Consider the following 17,580-nt stretch of genomic DNA (forward strand, 5'->3'; position numbering starts at 1 on the left):
TTCCTTCCCATTAAGATAATGAAAAGGGTTGAAAATGGGTTGCAGATACAGTAGAGTCTCACTTATCCAAGCCTCGCTTATCCAAGTTTCTGGATTATCCAAGCCATTTTTGTAGTCGATGTTTTCAATATATCGTGATATTTTGGTGCTAAATTTGTAAATACAGTAATTACAACAGAACATTACTGCGTACTGAACTGCATTTTCTGTCAAATTTGTTGTAAAACATGATGTTTTGGTGCTTAATTTGTAAAATCATAACCTAATTTGATGTTTAATAAGCTTTTCCTTAATCCCTCCTTATTATCCAAGATATTCGCTTATCCAAGCTTCTGCCGGCCCGTTTAGCTTGGATAAGTGACTCTACTGTAGTAAGCCTGAGAGGAAAGAGGCAGATAAAAGAAGATGCTCTCTTAAACTTAAAGAGGAGCATGAAATAAGTGAACACTGGGTTCTTTCCCCCTGGCAACTGGAAGACCCCTGCCACTTGCTGTCTCTCTCTCTTTTTCTCACAGACATGAAAACACACAGAGACAGAGATGCGCACACACACACACACAAGCGCAAGCCTAAATACCAGTCACTTCTCACTCTCCTCTCACACACATGTATATATATTATATATCATACTTCATTGATTCTAAAATCTCATTGATTATAAGACACATACTATTTTCAGTACCACCAACAGAAAAAAGTTATATATAGGCAATCCCCGAGTTACAAATATCGAACTTACAAACTACTCATAGATAAGAATAGGGTGAGACAACAGGAAGTGAAAGACATCTACTCCTAGGAAGGGACATTTCTGGAAGTTATTATTGGTAAAAGGTGTTTCAACTGAAGCTTCATCACCAATCCTTGTTTCCACAACAATCCATTTTTTTCAAAATTCAATTATCACAATGACAGAAAGTGAGGTGAAATTCTCTGAACAGGGGCACAGACAGCAAGACAAGCATCACAGAAGTGTTAACTAGATAGATAGATAAATAGATAGATATGGCTAAAGTTACATTTAAAAATATAACTGTGCTGACTTAAATGCAAAAATGTTACTTTATATTTTATCTTCCTGAGAATTTTATATGGTTTTACTCCTTTTAATGACAATTTTATGTTTGACGGTAATGTATGGGAAAAAGCCATTGTAGAGAAGTTATGTGTAAAACAGAGATTGTTGATATGATTTTATTTGTTTGTTTGTTAAAGAGGAAAAAGAGTTGTATATTAGCAGGGAAAAGCCTAGCATGGAAACTAGCTGGAAGCAGCATTTGGTAGGTTGCCATGGTAACACAGCTTCCCTTGGGAGAAAAGGGGCGTGGCTAAGATGACAGTTGGAGCAGATTCCCTTTTAAAAAAGTTGAGTTGCTGTGAGGGTTTAAAAAAGGACAGTTGCGGTTAGGTTTTGGAAAGATTAGGAGCTGGGGAAATCAGCTAAGGACGGCAGCTTATGGTCACTCAGGGGAAAGGCTGGGAATATAAGCTGACCAGGGGAGTTTAGTATACTGTGTTGAAGAGAAGTTATTTAAGAAATATCCATTCAAGAAAGACTACATTGTAACTTAAGATCCGGAACGTTTACTGATTGAAACCATACGCTTATGTACCAAAAATAAACTTGAATTTTGTTATTGTTCATAAAGATAAGTCTCCTTGCCTCTCTGTAAGCCTGTTACCTCACGTTGGTGGCAGTTACCGTACCTATCTATATAAGTTACCGTACTTTCCTATATAAGTTACCATCTTTACTCATTTAAACCCAATCAGTTCCGTTATCCTTCCTTATCCACTAAATCATCCCTGTCATACATTCACACATCCTCCATCCCTCCCTCTCACACGTGCACACATCTCCTGAATTGGAGGCAGCAGTGGGATTTAAAGACAAAGATTTCCCCTGCCTGAGTTGAGTACCACAAATTGGGCTCTCTTCAATTGGGGGCAGCGGTGGGATCAAAAGGATTCCATCCCTGTCACCTCAGTCCTCTTCAATTGGTGGCAGCGGTGGGATTCAGAAAAAGATTCCTTCCCTGCCTCACCTCAGTAGCTCTTCAATTGGTGGCAGCGGTGGGATTCAGAAAAAGATTCCTTCCCTGCCTCACCTCTCTTCAGCCATGAAAATGAATAAAATCTGGCTAACAGTATTTAAAAACTCTAAAATCAGGTCAGTAAATAAAGAACAGCACTCTGAAAACAGGGAATTCCAGACAAGAAACAACCAGGGTTAGTTAACACCTCCCAAGAAAAGATGCCCCCAGGCAGGAAGCAATCAAGTTTTGAAGCTGCAACACTATTCAGTGCTAATCAGGGCGATCAATTTCAACATTCACATTTGCCTCAAAGTAAGAGTTCTTCCTCCCATTCTGGACATTCCACAGATATATACACTCCACCTGCCTACTTTTCATCAAACCTCACAATCTCTGAGGATGCCTGCCATAGATGTGGGCGAAACGTCAGGAGAGAATGCTTCTGGAACGTGACCATACAGCCATGGCTATACAGGTGGGAGAAAGAACTCTTGTCTGTTTGGGGTAAGTGTGAATGTTGCAACTGATCACCTTGATTAGCACTGAATAACCTCGCAACTTCAAAGCTTGGCTGCTTCCTGCCTGGGGGAATCCTTTGTTGGGAGGCAATTAGCTGGCCCTGATTGTTTCTTGTCTGGAAACCCTCACAGCAATTCCCACAAAAAAAGAATTAAATACAGTAGAGTCTCACTTATCCAAGCTAAAAGGGCCGGCAGAAGCTTGGATAAGCGAATATCTTGGATAATAAGGAGGGATTAAGGAAAAGCCTATTAAACATCAAATTAGGTTAGGATTTTACAAATTAAGCATCAAAACATCATGTTATACAACAAATTTGACAGTAATGCTACGTAGTAATTACTGTATTTACAAATTTAGCACCAAAATATCATGATATATTGAAAATATTGACTACAAAAATGCGTTGGATAATCCAGAACGTTGGATAAGCGAGGCTTGGATAAGTGAGACTCTACTGTACTGAAATCCCTTTGTGACTTTTGGCCTACTGTACCTACCTATACATATGGGTCTTAAAGGATCCCTCTCTCACAGTGCAAATATATATGTGTGTATCAAGGAGCCTAAAGACCCCTTCCTCTTTTCCATCTCTCATCCTCTGCCATTCACGCACATGTATCTAAAGATCCTATAGCAGGCCTGGGCAAACTTGGGCCCTCCAGGTATTTTGGACTTCAACTCCCACAATTCCTAACAGCCTACCGGCTGTTAGGAATTGTGGGAGTTGTAGTCCAAAATACCTGGAGGGCCCAAGTTTGCCCAGGCCTGCCCAAAAGGCAGCAAATCCTGCCTGGTCCTAGCAGGGCCAGCTCTGGTGAGTCCTTGTGGGAGATATAGTCAAGTGGCAAGGCTCCTCTATACTCCCCTATGGGGCTGCCATTGAACTGACAGGCGAGTCCCCTCCATAGAGAGACCTGCCAAGACTGCTTCTCCTGAGGGCTTTCTCTGTCTCTCAAGAGGCGGGGGGAAGGGAAGGAGGTTTGCGGGAGAAAGGCACTCACCTCAGCGCCGCGGCCAGGCCCCGCTCCTCCGAAGCACACCCACCACGAAGGTGAGGAGAGGGCGGATGGACGGGGCCGCCTTCCCTCTGAGGGTCGCTCGCTCTCTCGTTCGCTCGTTCGCTCAGTCAACCGGCGCCTTCCCCGCCCTCTCCTTCGGCTTCTCCTCCTCTTTCAGGCTCTGACTGGCTGAGGAGAGAGAGAGGAGAGAGCCCAGCCTAAGCCTCAGCAGGAGGCACTGCGGGCAGCGCAGCAGGAAGTGCGGCCCAAGGAGAAGGAGGAGGAAGGTTGAGTGGAGGATGGAGGGACACGCAGAAGGGCCTGAGGGGAGAGGCAGCAAAGGGGCCTGCCATTCTCCCCACTCTCTCCCTTCATACACACACCTGTCTGTCTTTATGTCTATCTATTTATATCTGTGCCTAAAGTTCCCTCCCATCAGGCATGGGGGGGGGGGGGCTTGAGGGGCTTCAGCCTTACTAAACATTTTGTTAATGAAGGTCTTACTAAACATTTTGTTAATGAAAGTAAATAAATAACATTTATTATTTAAACTGTTATGCTTATTCATATCATGATCTGCTCACCATGCTCAATACAGTATATCCCATATGCATGAGGCTATTGGGATAATGATACAAAAGTTTTGCCTGGGTGGATACTTTCTCACTTAAGACTCAGCCCACCCTCCCAAAAAAAAAAAAATCAAAATCCTGGCTATGGGCCTGCCTCCCATTATCTCTCCCACACATACATACAGTAGAGTCTCACTTATCCAACATAAACGGGCCACCAGAACGTTGGATAAGCGAATATGTTGGATAATAAGAAGAGATTAAGGAAAAGCCTATTAAACATCTTAAACAAATTAAGTACCAAAACATGTTTAACAACAAATTTGACAGAAAAAGTAGTTCAATATGCAGTAATGCTATGTACAGTTGAATCTCACTTATCCAAGCTAAACGGGCCGGCAGAAGCTTGGATAAGCAAATATCTTGGATAATAAGGAGGGATTAAGGAAAAGCCTATTAAACATCAAATTAGGTTATGAGTTTACAAATTAAGCACCAAAACATCATGTTATACAACAAATTTGACAGAAAAAGTAGTTCAATACGCAGTAATGTTATGTTGTAATTACTGTATTTACGAATTTAGCACCAAAATATCATGATATATTGAAAACATTGACTACAAAAATGGCTTGGATAATCCAGAAGCTTGGATAAGCGAGGCTTGGATAAGTGAGACTCTACTGTACTTACTTAGGCAATCCCTCGTAGTTCGAGGATGATTGTCTTCCGTCTTGGGGATGGATCCGTAGATGGCTGAAGAGACCTATTATTGATCTGCATGTTCTCCCGCAGTGAGGACATCGGTTTCCAGGTGGAAGGCGATCCCGGTCAGGGTTGGCTTGAAGCTGCTTCCTCTTGGCACGTTTCTCCCTTTAGCCCTCCATTCGTGCCTCTTCGAATTCCACAGCACTGCTGGTCACAGCTGACCTCCAATTAGAGCGCTCAAGGGCCAGGGCTTCCCAGTTCTCAGTGTCTATGCCACAGTTTTTAAGGTTGGCTTTAAGCCCATCTTTAAATCTCTTTTCCTGCCCACCAACATTACGTTTCCCGTTCTTGAGTTTAAAGTAGAGTAACTGCTTTTGGAGACGGTGATCGGGCATTCGAACAACGTGGCCAGTCCAGCAGAGTTGATGGCGTAGGAGCATCACTTCAATGCTGGTGGTATGTGCTTCCTCAAGCACACTGACATTTGTCCGCCTGTCTTCCCAAGAGATTTGCAGGATTTTTCTGAGGCAAAGCTGATGGAAACGCTCCAGGAGTTGAGTGTGACGTCTGTAGACCATCCACATTTTGCAGGCATAGAGCAGGGTTGGGAGGACAATGGCTTTATAAACAAGCACCTTGGTATCTCTACGGATGTCCCGATCATCAAATACTCTCTGCTTCATTCTGAGAAATGCTGCACTCGCAGAGCTCAGGCGGTGTTGTATTTCAGTGTCGATGTTGATTTTTGTGGAATGCTATGTAGTAATTACTGTATTTACAAATTTAGTACCAAAACATCACAATGTATTGAAAACATTGACTACAAAAACACTGACTACTAAAAGGCAGACTGCATTGGATAATCCAGAACATTGGATAAGCGAATGATGGATAAGTGAGACTCTACTGTATCTTTACAGTATATCTCTTCTATCTATGGCCCTAAAGACCCTTGTTAGACTTTCTCTATCACACACACACATATATAGATATAGGGCTCTAAAGACCCTAAGGACCCCTACCGGTCTCTTGCTCGCTCGCTCGCTCTCTCTCTCTGTCACACACACACACACACATCTATGTTATATCCATCCATCTATAGCCCCAAAGACCCCTGCTATTCTTTCTCTCTATATCTCAACACACACACAGTTCTAAAAACCCTAAGGACCCCTTCCATTCTCCTCTCTCTCACACACACAAAGAAACACACACACACATCTATCCATCTGTCTGTCATTTATCCATCTCTAACCCCAAACCTGATGTGCGACAGGAAGTTGCTGCTAACTCTGACAGAAATAAGGTCGAACATTGCGAAAGCCATCCACTGCATGACTATCAGCCTCCTCCCACTAGACTCAAATCAAGGAAAAGCTTCATGAGAACCACCACTCCTCTTGATGTTCCTCCAGCCACAGCAAGTGTATCCCTCTGGGCAGCTAAACCAGGCCATCCCAACTGGATGGCCCCCCATGAGGGTCTGTCTCCAGGGGCAAACCAAGAATGGGCAACTTGGAAGTCCCTAAACACACTCAGAAGCGGAGTGGGCAGATCTAAAGACAACTTGGCAAGGTGGCACTACCTGGAGGAATCCTCCACCTTGTGTGACTGTGGAGCAGAACAAACAACTCCGCATATGTATGCTTGCCCACAATGCCCTGCCTCATGCACGGAGGAGGAGTTGTTTAAAGCTACGGACAATGTGGACGCTGTTGCCCGCTTTTGGTCTAAACACTATTTAACTGCTTGTGATTCCTTGCTTGTGATTTCATCACTTTTAAACTTATTTATAATGCAATGCTTTTGACACGAAATAAATAAATAACCCCAAAGATCCTTCCCATTGTCTCCCTCTCACAGTATATCTACCTATATTTGGTCCTAAAGATCTCTGCCATTCTCTCTCTCTCTCTCTCTCTCTCTCTCTCTCTCTCTCTTTTTGAGTTTTGAAAATCTGCCATTCTCTTTCTCTCTCACCCACCCCCACACACACAAGTGAAATGCAGGAAAAGTTGGACAAGTCTCCTTTGGGACTACCGTACCCCAAATCCCCCCTCCACACACAAATACATACACACAGGCTAGGGAAGTGTAGGATTTATGGGTGAACCCATACTGTAGAATTATTGCAGTTTGACACCTCTTTAAATGCCATGGCTCAGTGCTATTGAGTATTGATCCTGGGTATTGTATTGATCCTGGGTATTGTCGTTTCACAAGGTCTTTAACTTTCTCTGCCAAAGAGTGCTGGTGCCTCACCAAAACTACAAACCGCAGCATTTTGTAGCATTGGGTCGTGGCACTTCAAGTGGAGGCATGTTTGTCTCCTCGTTTCCTCACCAGCAAACTTTCATGTTTAGTGCCAGTCCTACCTAGAGAAGACCCACTGAAATGAATGGAACTTGTTAGTCATTGTTATATTAGACCCCATTGATTTTATTGGGTGTATTCTAGGCAGGGCTAACTGGATTTATCCAATGGGTCTTTCTTCTGAGTAGATATCCATACTGAATGACTGTTTTATGTCAAGCCAAACTGTGATTTAATAAAAAAAATACTGTCACAAAGCTCTTAATCAGAATAACTAGACATTTTTTTCTTTCTAGAACTATTACATGGATTTTTCAGGTGGAACAAATGGATAATTGCTCTGGAAGATTTATACCTTCACCCATGAAAAGAATAGGAATTTTGTCTAGTTCTTTCCTGGCATAAATCTCCTGATAACAGGTTTTATTACAGTGATGTGGCAGTTCTGTTGTTTGTTCAACTGTAGTTTGGACGAGGAATTGGCACATTACGTTCCACAAAGGTTTTGAATATTGTTAGCTGCAATGCGGAACAAGACACTGGGGAAGGTTGACAGAAAAATGATCTCGTCAAAGTTTGGTATTTACTTTAAGTGGCTTTAAAATTGTGTTTCTGAGTCACGAACAATATAGCTAGAAAGAAACTCTCATACCCTCAGGGAGGGAGATAAGAGGAAAAAAAGGTACTAAATATCATAATGAAAGCCATAAATAATCGACACAAAGACTGGAATTGGTCCCAAGTGACCATATGAATATCTTTCTATCTTATATCTTACATCTTTGACAGTACTGTTCAGTTCAGTGCCTATATAATTCTATATAATTTATGAAGGAGTAAGCCCTATTCAGTTAAGTAGGGCTTACTTTCACATAAATTATACAGGATCATAGTCTAAATTAATGTAATTTTAACAAATTGAAGAGCTTCCCTGCATTCATGGAGAAAACTTGCATTTCTTCCCTACAATTGCTGCCATGTACAAGTTGATTACGATATAGATATGACATCAGAGTCCCTCAAATTAAAATAAAAGGAGGGATTTTGAATGTGTCAATCTTAATATTATGTAAGAAATTCAGACGAAAAGAACAATCTGAATGGCAGCCGTGTAAAGGAAGTAAGAGGTGGTATTATTCAGATTCTGTTTGCACACAAGGAGGAAGGAAAAAAAGGAGTCATGGAATTAACAGAACAGAAAGCTGCCTGTTTCCAAGTAAGGTGTAATCCCTCTTCTTTAAAACAAACACAACCTATTTTTGATATGTTTGAAATGTTGCTCAACTTTTAAGAGAAGGTCATGAGGAACCTATAACAGAATGTTTGAGAACAGTATATGAGGCGCTTCTACCACTCAGGGTCTTAGCAAACCAGCCATTCTCTCACCTGAGGGAATTCCCTTATTTTTTCCATTCCTCTTCTCTGCCTCCCCGTGTTTTCTTCCTCTACCTATACCCTGTCACTGAGTGCATCTGCATTGTAGAATTAATGCAGTTTGATAGCACTTTAACTGCCATGATGCTATGCTATGGAAACATGAGGATTGTAATTTGGTGAGGTACCAGCATTTTTGGGAAGAGAAAGCAAAATACCTTGTAAAACCACCATTCCCAGGCTTCCATTGCGTTGAGCCATGACAGAGTGATTTCAACTGTGTCAGTTTTCAGAAGAAGGCAAAGGAAACTCCTTTCAATTCCATAGCATTGAACCATGGCATTAAAATGATGTCCCTTTAACTACAAAGGCTCAACTAATTTTATAGTGTAGGTGCGCCTATAGACTAGCTTAATGGTATAATGTGTGATGACTCATGGGCCTTGTAGTCCTGTTCCTAGTACTATTGTGTCAGACGAAGAGGAAAACATGGGGTTTTCGCCGGTTCAGCAAGAGCCGGAGTCTCTTCACCTGCAGGATGTTGATGTTTGTCCTCAAGAATTCAGCCAAACAGGCCTTGGGCAGAACTCCCCCCCGTTTCCCAGAAAAGAATCTTATTCCAGAGAAAGGGGAATCAGAGAAGCTCAACGGAGGAGTTTACGCATTGCTGCCAGAAATCAAGCTGATTAGGCTTGCTTCCCTTGGGAAATTCTAAGGAGTCACACATCTGGACAGAGTTGGGTTTCGCTTCTCGTTCTCTAGGGAAAGAGTTCTGTTGGCGGGAAAACGAGACCCAATATAGGTGGTTGGCACGAGGAATTCTTTGCGGAGTCAATTGATCAGCTTCAGGAGAGAGATCGTGTGTGGACTTCGTACCCCAGTTCCTTGCTTCTCGGATCAAGTTTTCAAGCCTTGCCTAGCCTTGCAGTTTTACCACGAACCCTGCTCCACGCTCATGTTTTGCCTTTGTTTCCAGTTATGAATCTAGCCAAGAATCAAGTTTAATTCCAGCCTTGTTGTCAAGCTTCATTGAACTCTAGGACTCTGCTAATTCCCCACACTATTGCTTGGCAAAGTGTGTGTTTCGGTCAAGTGGATTAAAACTTTGAACTCTAATATCTTATATTGGACAATACATTTTTGGACTATATTTGACCTCTTTTGAAAGGTCTGCTTCTGAACTATATTCTTCACTTGTTTTTATTGATTTTATATATTTCTTTAATAAAGATATTAGATAGAGACTGGCCTCTGTGTAAGGTTATTGGTGCCCTGCTGCCAGGGTTCTGACAACTTGAACGATTCCATCAGTATTGCCTCTTGGGAAGACAGGTGGACAAATGTCAATGTGTTGGAAGAAGCAAAGACCACTAGAATTGAAGCAATGCTTCTACACCATCAACTCTGCTGGACTGGCCACATTGTCCAAATATCCAATCACCATCTCTCAAAGCAGTTGCTATACTCCCAACTCAAGAACAGAAAACGGAATGTTGGTGGACAGGAAAAGAGATTTAAAGATGGGCTTAAAGATAACCTTAACAACTGTGGCATAGACACTGAGAACTGGGAAGCCTTGGCCTTTGAGAGCTCTAGCTGGAGGTCAGCTGTGACCAGCAGTGCTGTAGAATTTGAAGATGTACGAATGGAGAGTAAAAGGGAGAAACATGCCAAGAGGAAGACATGTCAAGCCACCCTGACTCGGCCTGCTTTCCACCTGGAAACCGATGTCCTCAGTGTGGAAGAACATGTGGATCAAGAATAGGGCTCTACAATCACCTTCATACCTACTGCTAAGACACTACACTTGGGAGGCAATCATACTTGGACAACGAGGGATCACCTAAGAAGAAGAAAAAGTCAATTTCCCATAGCACTATGCTACACTGTTTCTCACATACCTCTTAAATGAACTAACTCCCCCCCCCCCCCCCCACACACACACACACAAAAGAAGCATAATATTGATAGAAAGTATAGAACATGGGTAGGGCACATTTTGGAAATCCAGAGGTTGTTGTGACTCAGCTGGAACCACAGATTGACTCTGATGAGGATGATGGGATTCAGGTTCACAATCAGGTTCAAAATGTTCCTGTTGTAGAAGATGAGGAACAGAGAGTGCAAGTTCATTTTCCTACAGCAAGGAATGATGTTATTGATACTGAAACTAGCCAGGTACATATTGACTTGGAAAAGGAGGACAGTTCTCAGTCTGATAATGAGGCTCAGCAAACTAACGAGCAGGCTGACCTTGATGAAACAGGTTCCCTAGATCGAGCTGACTGTTTGGAATTCAGGGTTCGGAGGAGTGTGAGAATTGCAAACAAGAGGGAGGTTAGAGGCCAGATAAATGCTTTCATGCTTTGCAAAGAGTATTAAAGCAATGTGTTTGGAGACAAACCTTTGTCAAAACAACTTTTCGTTCAACCAAGAAGCAAGGTCTCATTTTCCTGGATTATTTTGCAGCTCTTGTGTTCATATCTTGGGACTTTGTCATGCTCTAATGGGACTTTGTTTCTGGTGATTTCTTGAATTATGCTTTAAGGCTTTATTTTGTAACGATATTTTGGAACTTTACTTTTGTTTTTAAAGAACTTTTTATCTTCTATTTTCTAATAACCTAAAAAAGACTTCAACCTGTGTGCAGTTTGGTGTATACGGCAAGGTGAAGCTAGCCTGAGGTGCGACAGTGGTTAATTTTTCTGCCCATTGCCAAATTATCCTGTGAGTTGAGTGTCATCTGCCCAATAAATCCAAAGAAGAAAAAATATGGTGGGAACCGGAATCCACACTGCAATATAATCAAGTTCAATGTGGATTTTATACAGCTGCGTGGAAGGGATCTCAGTTACTAGCTAACAGTGGTATTTATTTAAGATCCCATATTTTTTCCAAGATGGGACTTACAGCCCCGCACAAGGTGAATTAAAACAAAGTATATCTTATTTAAAAGATAAAAAATGCATAAACAAAGAAGCAATCACATTGAAACAGTAGTACTTTAAAGCAGTTTAAAATAATTTAAAAACATGGCCTACATCAACACTCATTCCATAAAATTATCTTCCCTTGTAGGAAGTTAGTCACAAAACACTAGTTCAAATAATAAAAAGCCTTCATCTCCTGATGGAAGAAAAGCAGAAAAGCCTTACCCAGTACACATGTGACATCAGTGGGACCAAGAGAAAGCCTTTCCAGGAAGATCTCGATCTTGGAAGCCAAGCAGGATCAGCCATGGTTACAATACCAGGAGCTGGTATATTTCAGAGAAAGAAACTGTCGTAGCTACATCTGATTATTCTTTTGCCTCAGAAAAGCCCTTCAAAAATGAATGGAACTGGCATATGGTAACTGGCACCCTAAAAGCATACACAGATTCATATAAGGAGATACACTCTTTCAAATAGCTTCCTCCTAAACAGTATGGGGGAAGGACAGCCAGCAAGAGCATTCTATTCCAATTGCTTATTTGTTGTAATAAAACTGCAAGTGATAATCCTGACAATTCTGCAGTCTTAAAATTTTGACACACACTATAGTCTCCTCTCAAGCTGTTTTAGATTCTCTGATGTGTTCTTCAGCAGAGAGGCACGTGCACATTCCTATATTACTGTCTATGGTTCATAATCGCCAACATTGACCCCAAATGTACTTTAAGGCTGTAGAGGGCATTTCTACAATTTTTAGAGGTCACATAAATGCTTTAGGAGAGAAAAATAATTTTTGCATTTTTATTTAAAAAAAAAAAAAAGGTTTGCCCTAAAATGTGCACTGAGATACTTGCCCACTATATTTTGCAGGCTCATTGGGTCAATTAAAGCCTGTGATAAGCTTTTTTGAAATACATGTTAAAAATCATTCCATCCGTCTATCTCGTACCCCCCGCCCAGCAATTGGGATTTTATTCATTTTTGCAGGAATAGGCCTGACACTCAAAGTCTCCTAGTTAGATAATGCAAACTCCTAGCCTTCCAGAGTTGCACATCCCTGCTTTAAACTGTCATGTTGTAAGTGGTTATACAGAGAATAAGACAAAATCATGGATTGGATCATCTGGTGGAGGTAAATTCAAGACAGCCCAGGTATGTGAGTTGACTATAACAAGATTGGATGGATTGATGAGTTAGGAGGAAAGACATAAAAATAGGAAGGAGGAGGACTATCAAAGCCCAAGATTCAGGAAGAAACAAGCAGCACAGAAGCAAGGATCAAAGTCCATGGGTTGGTGCAGGTGCCTTTCAGTAAAGAGTCATCTGTTTATAAGGAAAAAAACACAAGTGTTTACACAGGAACAGGAAAGGGCAGTTGTCCTTTACAAGGGAATGAACAGAATGAAGGAGAACAGGACAACAACCGCGTTGAAACCAGGAGGCACAAATTCTGAAAGTTTGTGAGAGAAGTCTGCTTTCCCCGACATCTCTGTTTACAAGAAACAAAACATTTAATTTTTAAAAATAATTTTGCATGTATCCTTGAGTCAATAATATATTAAATTATCACTATGTACTTAATCCAGGTATGGGCAAACTTTGGCCTTCCAGGTGTTTTGGACTTCAGCTCCCACAATTCCTAACAGCCGGTAATGTTATTCTTTTGCATTCATTTCCATCTCAGCTAATGAGGACTTAACACTCAGTGAAACTATTTCTGTTTATATATTGACAAGCTCATGACCTGCCACATTTTTCCAGAAATCGGAAGAGCCACATCCAGCCACTTGCATCCCCCTGCCATAACTGCCCCTCATCTGTGATATATGTGTTGACTCAAGAATTAATCTGTGCAAGAAATATATTAACACTACATTACATTGGGTGGCGTTGGATGGGTTATTGAAACCTTACAAGATAGCAAACCATACAAGATAGATAGTGTACTCCTGGACTTTTCTCAATAACACAAATAGGCTTCATTTTGTAAAAAAAATATATTTTGGATGAGCAAAAACTATGAAGACTAAAAGGATACTGGCAGAGCAACAGTATACAACCAAAATGATTGGAAAGTAAAGGCTAAAACCTTTCTCTTTCCATCTTTGTATCATTCCACTCTTCTCTTATTTTGGATTTACAAAGGAGACACTCTTCCAAATGCGATGCAGACGGTAGAGAAAAACGAAGGCAGCCCAGGCAAGTTGAGAGGGAAAAAAATCAGTGTTAAATCAGACATTGTGATATATACATGGTTGGTTGAATATTTTGTTACAGACTTAGAGGAATATATAATTATTACCAACGGCAGTTTTAATTTTCATCCTGTTTAGTTCTCTCATTCTCTGAGGTTTAATTGGTTTTCAAAGCTGGTTTTGAAATTCAGCAACCATTAATTGAACTGTACTGTTATTCATCATGTGCCTGGGCTTTCAGGATAATATCAGTACAAGAAATAAAGGGGATATGATGGAAACACAGCATTTTATCTCAGCCCTCCCAGCTGAGGAAGTCTCCGATATGTTGAGATTTTTGCCTGCCTTTCTTACATTCTTTTTGCAGCCAAGACAACCTGATATGATACAACAGCCAACCAGCAATGTTGCCTTTCAGCATTCCTTCTGACAGCAACTTCATACCGTATGGGATTTCTAGCTTCCAGGTCTGACTGCAAGAGAGAATATGAGAATTAAGTGTGCATATCACTTTAGGGAATACAGTACATTGAAGTTTGGGGCACATAAAACATAAAACCATTTGCACTTGTCAATGTCTTCATCTCTGGATAAAATAATATTTGAAGCTACCTGCTCTTGCCAAATGGAAGTGGATAGAAGAGCTTCGTTTTCCAATAAAATATGCTTTTTAAATGCCATGAGAAAGAGCAGAATGCAGTCTAAGATGTGAGAAGCTTATCTTATGATCCTCCTTGCTCTCTTACGAAGCTTAATGGATAATATAGCCAAGTCTGGATTTGCTTTGTGGAAGCCCAGCTAGTTCACCAATTAAAGACCACCTTTAGAATCCATATGAGTTGGGCAAAGACATTTTTATTCAGGTCACTTTGGGATGTGGAAGCCAATTTGAAGTGAAGATGGGTTTTTCATCTGTTGGTTGCTGCTATTATGCCTGCTTCTCTTTTTGTTTGATCTCTATTCAGCACATGCATTTCGCATCTGAATTACAATTTTGTTGTTGTTAACTGTATTTTATTGCTATTTCATTTCAAGTGAAAAGGCAGAATAGAAATAAAGCAAACCACCTGATTTGATTAAATGTCATTGGGACAAACTTTTGTGCAGGTTTTTGGAGCTTTAAGTGCTTAGAAGAGGTGTGGGAAACTGGTTATCCTTATTTTTAACAAGATTTGCATCTAATTTCATGAGACCTTGTTTGAAAAACTCACTGCAGCCAAGCAGTGAAGACCTCTGGTGAAAGCAAGCATGCTGTATGTTCTTCTGGGTTTCATACACAAATAAGATGATGGTAGAGAAAGTGACCAGGTGCCTTCTGCTCTGCCAGTCAGCAGCAGACAAACCTAACTGCGCCCCATCTCTTTTGTAGAGTTCACTGAAACATGGTTTTCCCCTACCCTTTCTTGGCATTCCCCATACACAACTATGATGTATATGAGGACTATCCAGAGTGGGGATGAGAAACAAAAGCATCTCCAGATTTGTTATACCTATATCCCGGACATCCCTGATCAGTTGGCTAGCTAGATAGCTGGTGGGAATTGTAGAGAGACTATGAAGAGAGGGAGGATTTAGTGGGTTGGTAGTGGGAGGACCTGAGCAAATACAGTAGAGTCTCACTTATCCAAGCTAAACGGGCTGGCAGAAGCTTGGATAAACGAATATCTTGGGTAATAAGGAGGGATTAAGGAAAAGCCTATTAAACATCAAATTAGGTTATGATTTTACAATTTAAGCACCAAAACTTGATGTTATACAACAAATTTGACAGAAAAAGTAGTTCAATACGCAGTAATGTTATGTTGTAATTACTGTATTTACAAATTTAGCACCAAAATATCACAATATAAACATTGACTACAAAAATGGCTTGGATTATCCAGAGGCTTGGATAAGCGAGGCTTGGATTAGTGAGACTCTACATAAAATCCCAGTTCCTCTCGGAATTTGGGCCTGTGTAGAAGGACCCCCAATTCAAAACAGATAATTTGGATTATCTGTTTTGATAATCTAGATTATATGGCAGTATAGAAGGGGCCTCAGTTTCTTGTTTTACAACACCTTCTTTACCTTCTTTCATGTTTTTTTTACATTTCATGTTCCTATAATATGTGTTGTACAGATCTGAACTTTCTTTTCATCTCTGAGTACATCAATGACTGAGCATCCTTTTAACTGCTGTCCAGTTGCATCACTAGCCACAGCATTAATCACATTACTCTACTTTCTATATGGTATGGAAAATATGTGCTATTCCAGTTGCTCTTGGACTGTATCTCCTTTCCTGACTCACCACTGTTTATGCTGGCTGAGGCTGATGTGAGTTGCCAAAGCGACTGCTTCTGAAATAACCACAAGCAGATGGGATTGATTCTTGGGTCTTCATTCAATATCGTACTGCACTAGATGGCAGTGAGTTGATGTAGCAAGTTCAGGTTTTTAATTAAATATAATCACATTATCAGATCAATAATACAATTATATCATGATAGAATTACATATTTGCAAAACTGCTATGTGACAGATCAATTATTATATTTTATCCAAAGTTTGAAAAAATGACCATTTTAAAGTCATACTTGGAATGTTGCTGTCTGCTTTCCATAGCTAATTTTTCTTTTCCTTCCTGTACTGTTTCCCATTCTTTATTGATGCCAAGAGGCTTTTGGTCCTGCAAACCACAAACTGAACTGAAATTTCTACATCTAGATCTTTCATGGATTTCCCTCCTTCCCTTAAGATTGTTGCATTAGGAAAACAATAGTCATGTTAATGGATCTAATTCTGACTCTAATTGCTTTTTCATCAGATCCTTCCTTTCTTTGCTCTTTGAAGGAGCCTTTCATTTCCTCCTCAGCAAAACTTCATAACTGCTTATTCCCAGAACAGTTATTTGACTGGTTCTCCACTACTCCCTATTTTTCTGCATCTGTTGCCTCACTCTCCTCAAAGGTAGGGCCAGCCCTGATGCTCAGAGCAGTTGAGCAAATATTATATTGATAGAAGTCTGTTCCACTTAGATCATATAATGTATTACCTTTTGATGGATTGTCAGCATGGTAAGGGGGGGTGTTCCAGTGAACCTCCAGGCGAACCCATCAGAGTCATGTGCTCCCAAAGAGGTCTCCCAGGACAACAAGGTGACAGGGGAGGAACCGGACCAAGCACAATCAGAAGTCCTCTGAGTTGGAGCAGGCAGACAAAAATGGTACATGTTACAACAGATGTGAAGGCAGAAGAAGGCTGCAAACATGAGAGGCCACTGGTTTTCGGATTAACCAAGGCACTGAAGCCAAAGCTCTTACTGTGAAGATTGTGTGTGGATCAGATGTGCATTGATCTCCACACATAGAGCAAATTTACACATAGGCATCTTCTAAGAAAAAGATAATAATACCAACCAAAGTGCCATGGTGATCAACAAGTGGAGATGGGGGCAGGACTGCGAAATTTGGAATCCCCTAGCACATGGGTAGTGGATATGGATTTAGTCATTCTACCTCAAGGTCTGAAGCAGTTAAGCAGTCTGGCATCTTTATCCACAATTGAGCAGTGCTATTAAGGATCCTCTCTGCTCACCCCATATGGGGAGGGGGCTAGAAAAGGTGCCCTAAACATAGTCTGCCTCTCTTATCCCTGACTGGACTGTCATGTCCAAAGAGGTCACCTCCTTGCGGTCAAAAAAGAAAAAATGAATTCTGGAACATAGAACATATGGACACTGTTAGATAACACAGGCCCCTTAGGTAAGTTTTTTTGAGGAAATGGGGAGCTGGGAGGGAAGGGTGGACATGCCATCCCACTCCTTCAAGCTCTTAGAGCCCAAAGAACCGAAACTGCTGTGGGAATTGGCCCCCAGGATTGCAAAAACTATCCCAGGTGTCAATCCCTACAGGGCCCTCACCTGGAAAGATCCAGACCTTATCTTA

The 17,580-nt window shown here is 41.1% G+C and overlaps 1 protein-coding gene and 1 long non-coding RNA gene across 3 annotated transcripts in view; both read right to left on the minus strand.

The window, feature by feature from the left end:
- The window catches only part of golm1 (golgi membrane protein 1), a 45,002-nt gene extending 41,123 nt beyond the window's left edge, over positions 1-3,879 (minus strand). Inside the window, exon 1 of one of the 2 annotated variants that reach the window (XM_003216517.4) lies at positions 3,560-3,879. The gene's annotated coding sequence lies outside the window, so the exon portion shown is untranslated. The remainder of the gene's footprint in view (positions 1-3,559) is intronic. The other variant, XM_062972054.1, reaches the window with a different exon arrangement.
- A 9,781-nt stretch (positions 3,880-13,660) lies between these two features.
- On the minus strand, positions 13,661-17,162 carry LOC134295859 (uncharacterized). Its single transcript, XR_010002440.1, has 2 exons — positions 16,689-17,162; positions 13,661-14,124 (listed from the first exon to the last, which is right to left on the minus strand). It is a non-coding gene; the product is annotated as an uncharacterized LOC134295859 (long non-coding RNA).
- Positions 17,163-17,580: the final 418 nt, after the last annotated feature.

This window comes from Anolis carolinensis, chromosome 2, assembly GCF_035594765.1.
Source record: "Anolis carolinensis isolate JA03-04 chromosome 2, rAnoCar3.1.pri, whole genome shotgun sequence".
Lineage (NCBI taxonomy): Eukaryota > Metazoa > Chordata > Lepidosauria > Squamata > Dactyloidae > Anolis > Anolis carolinensis.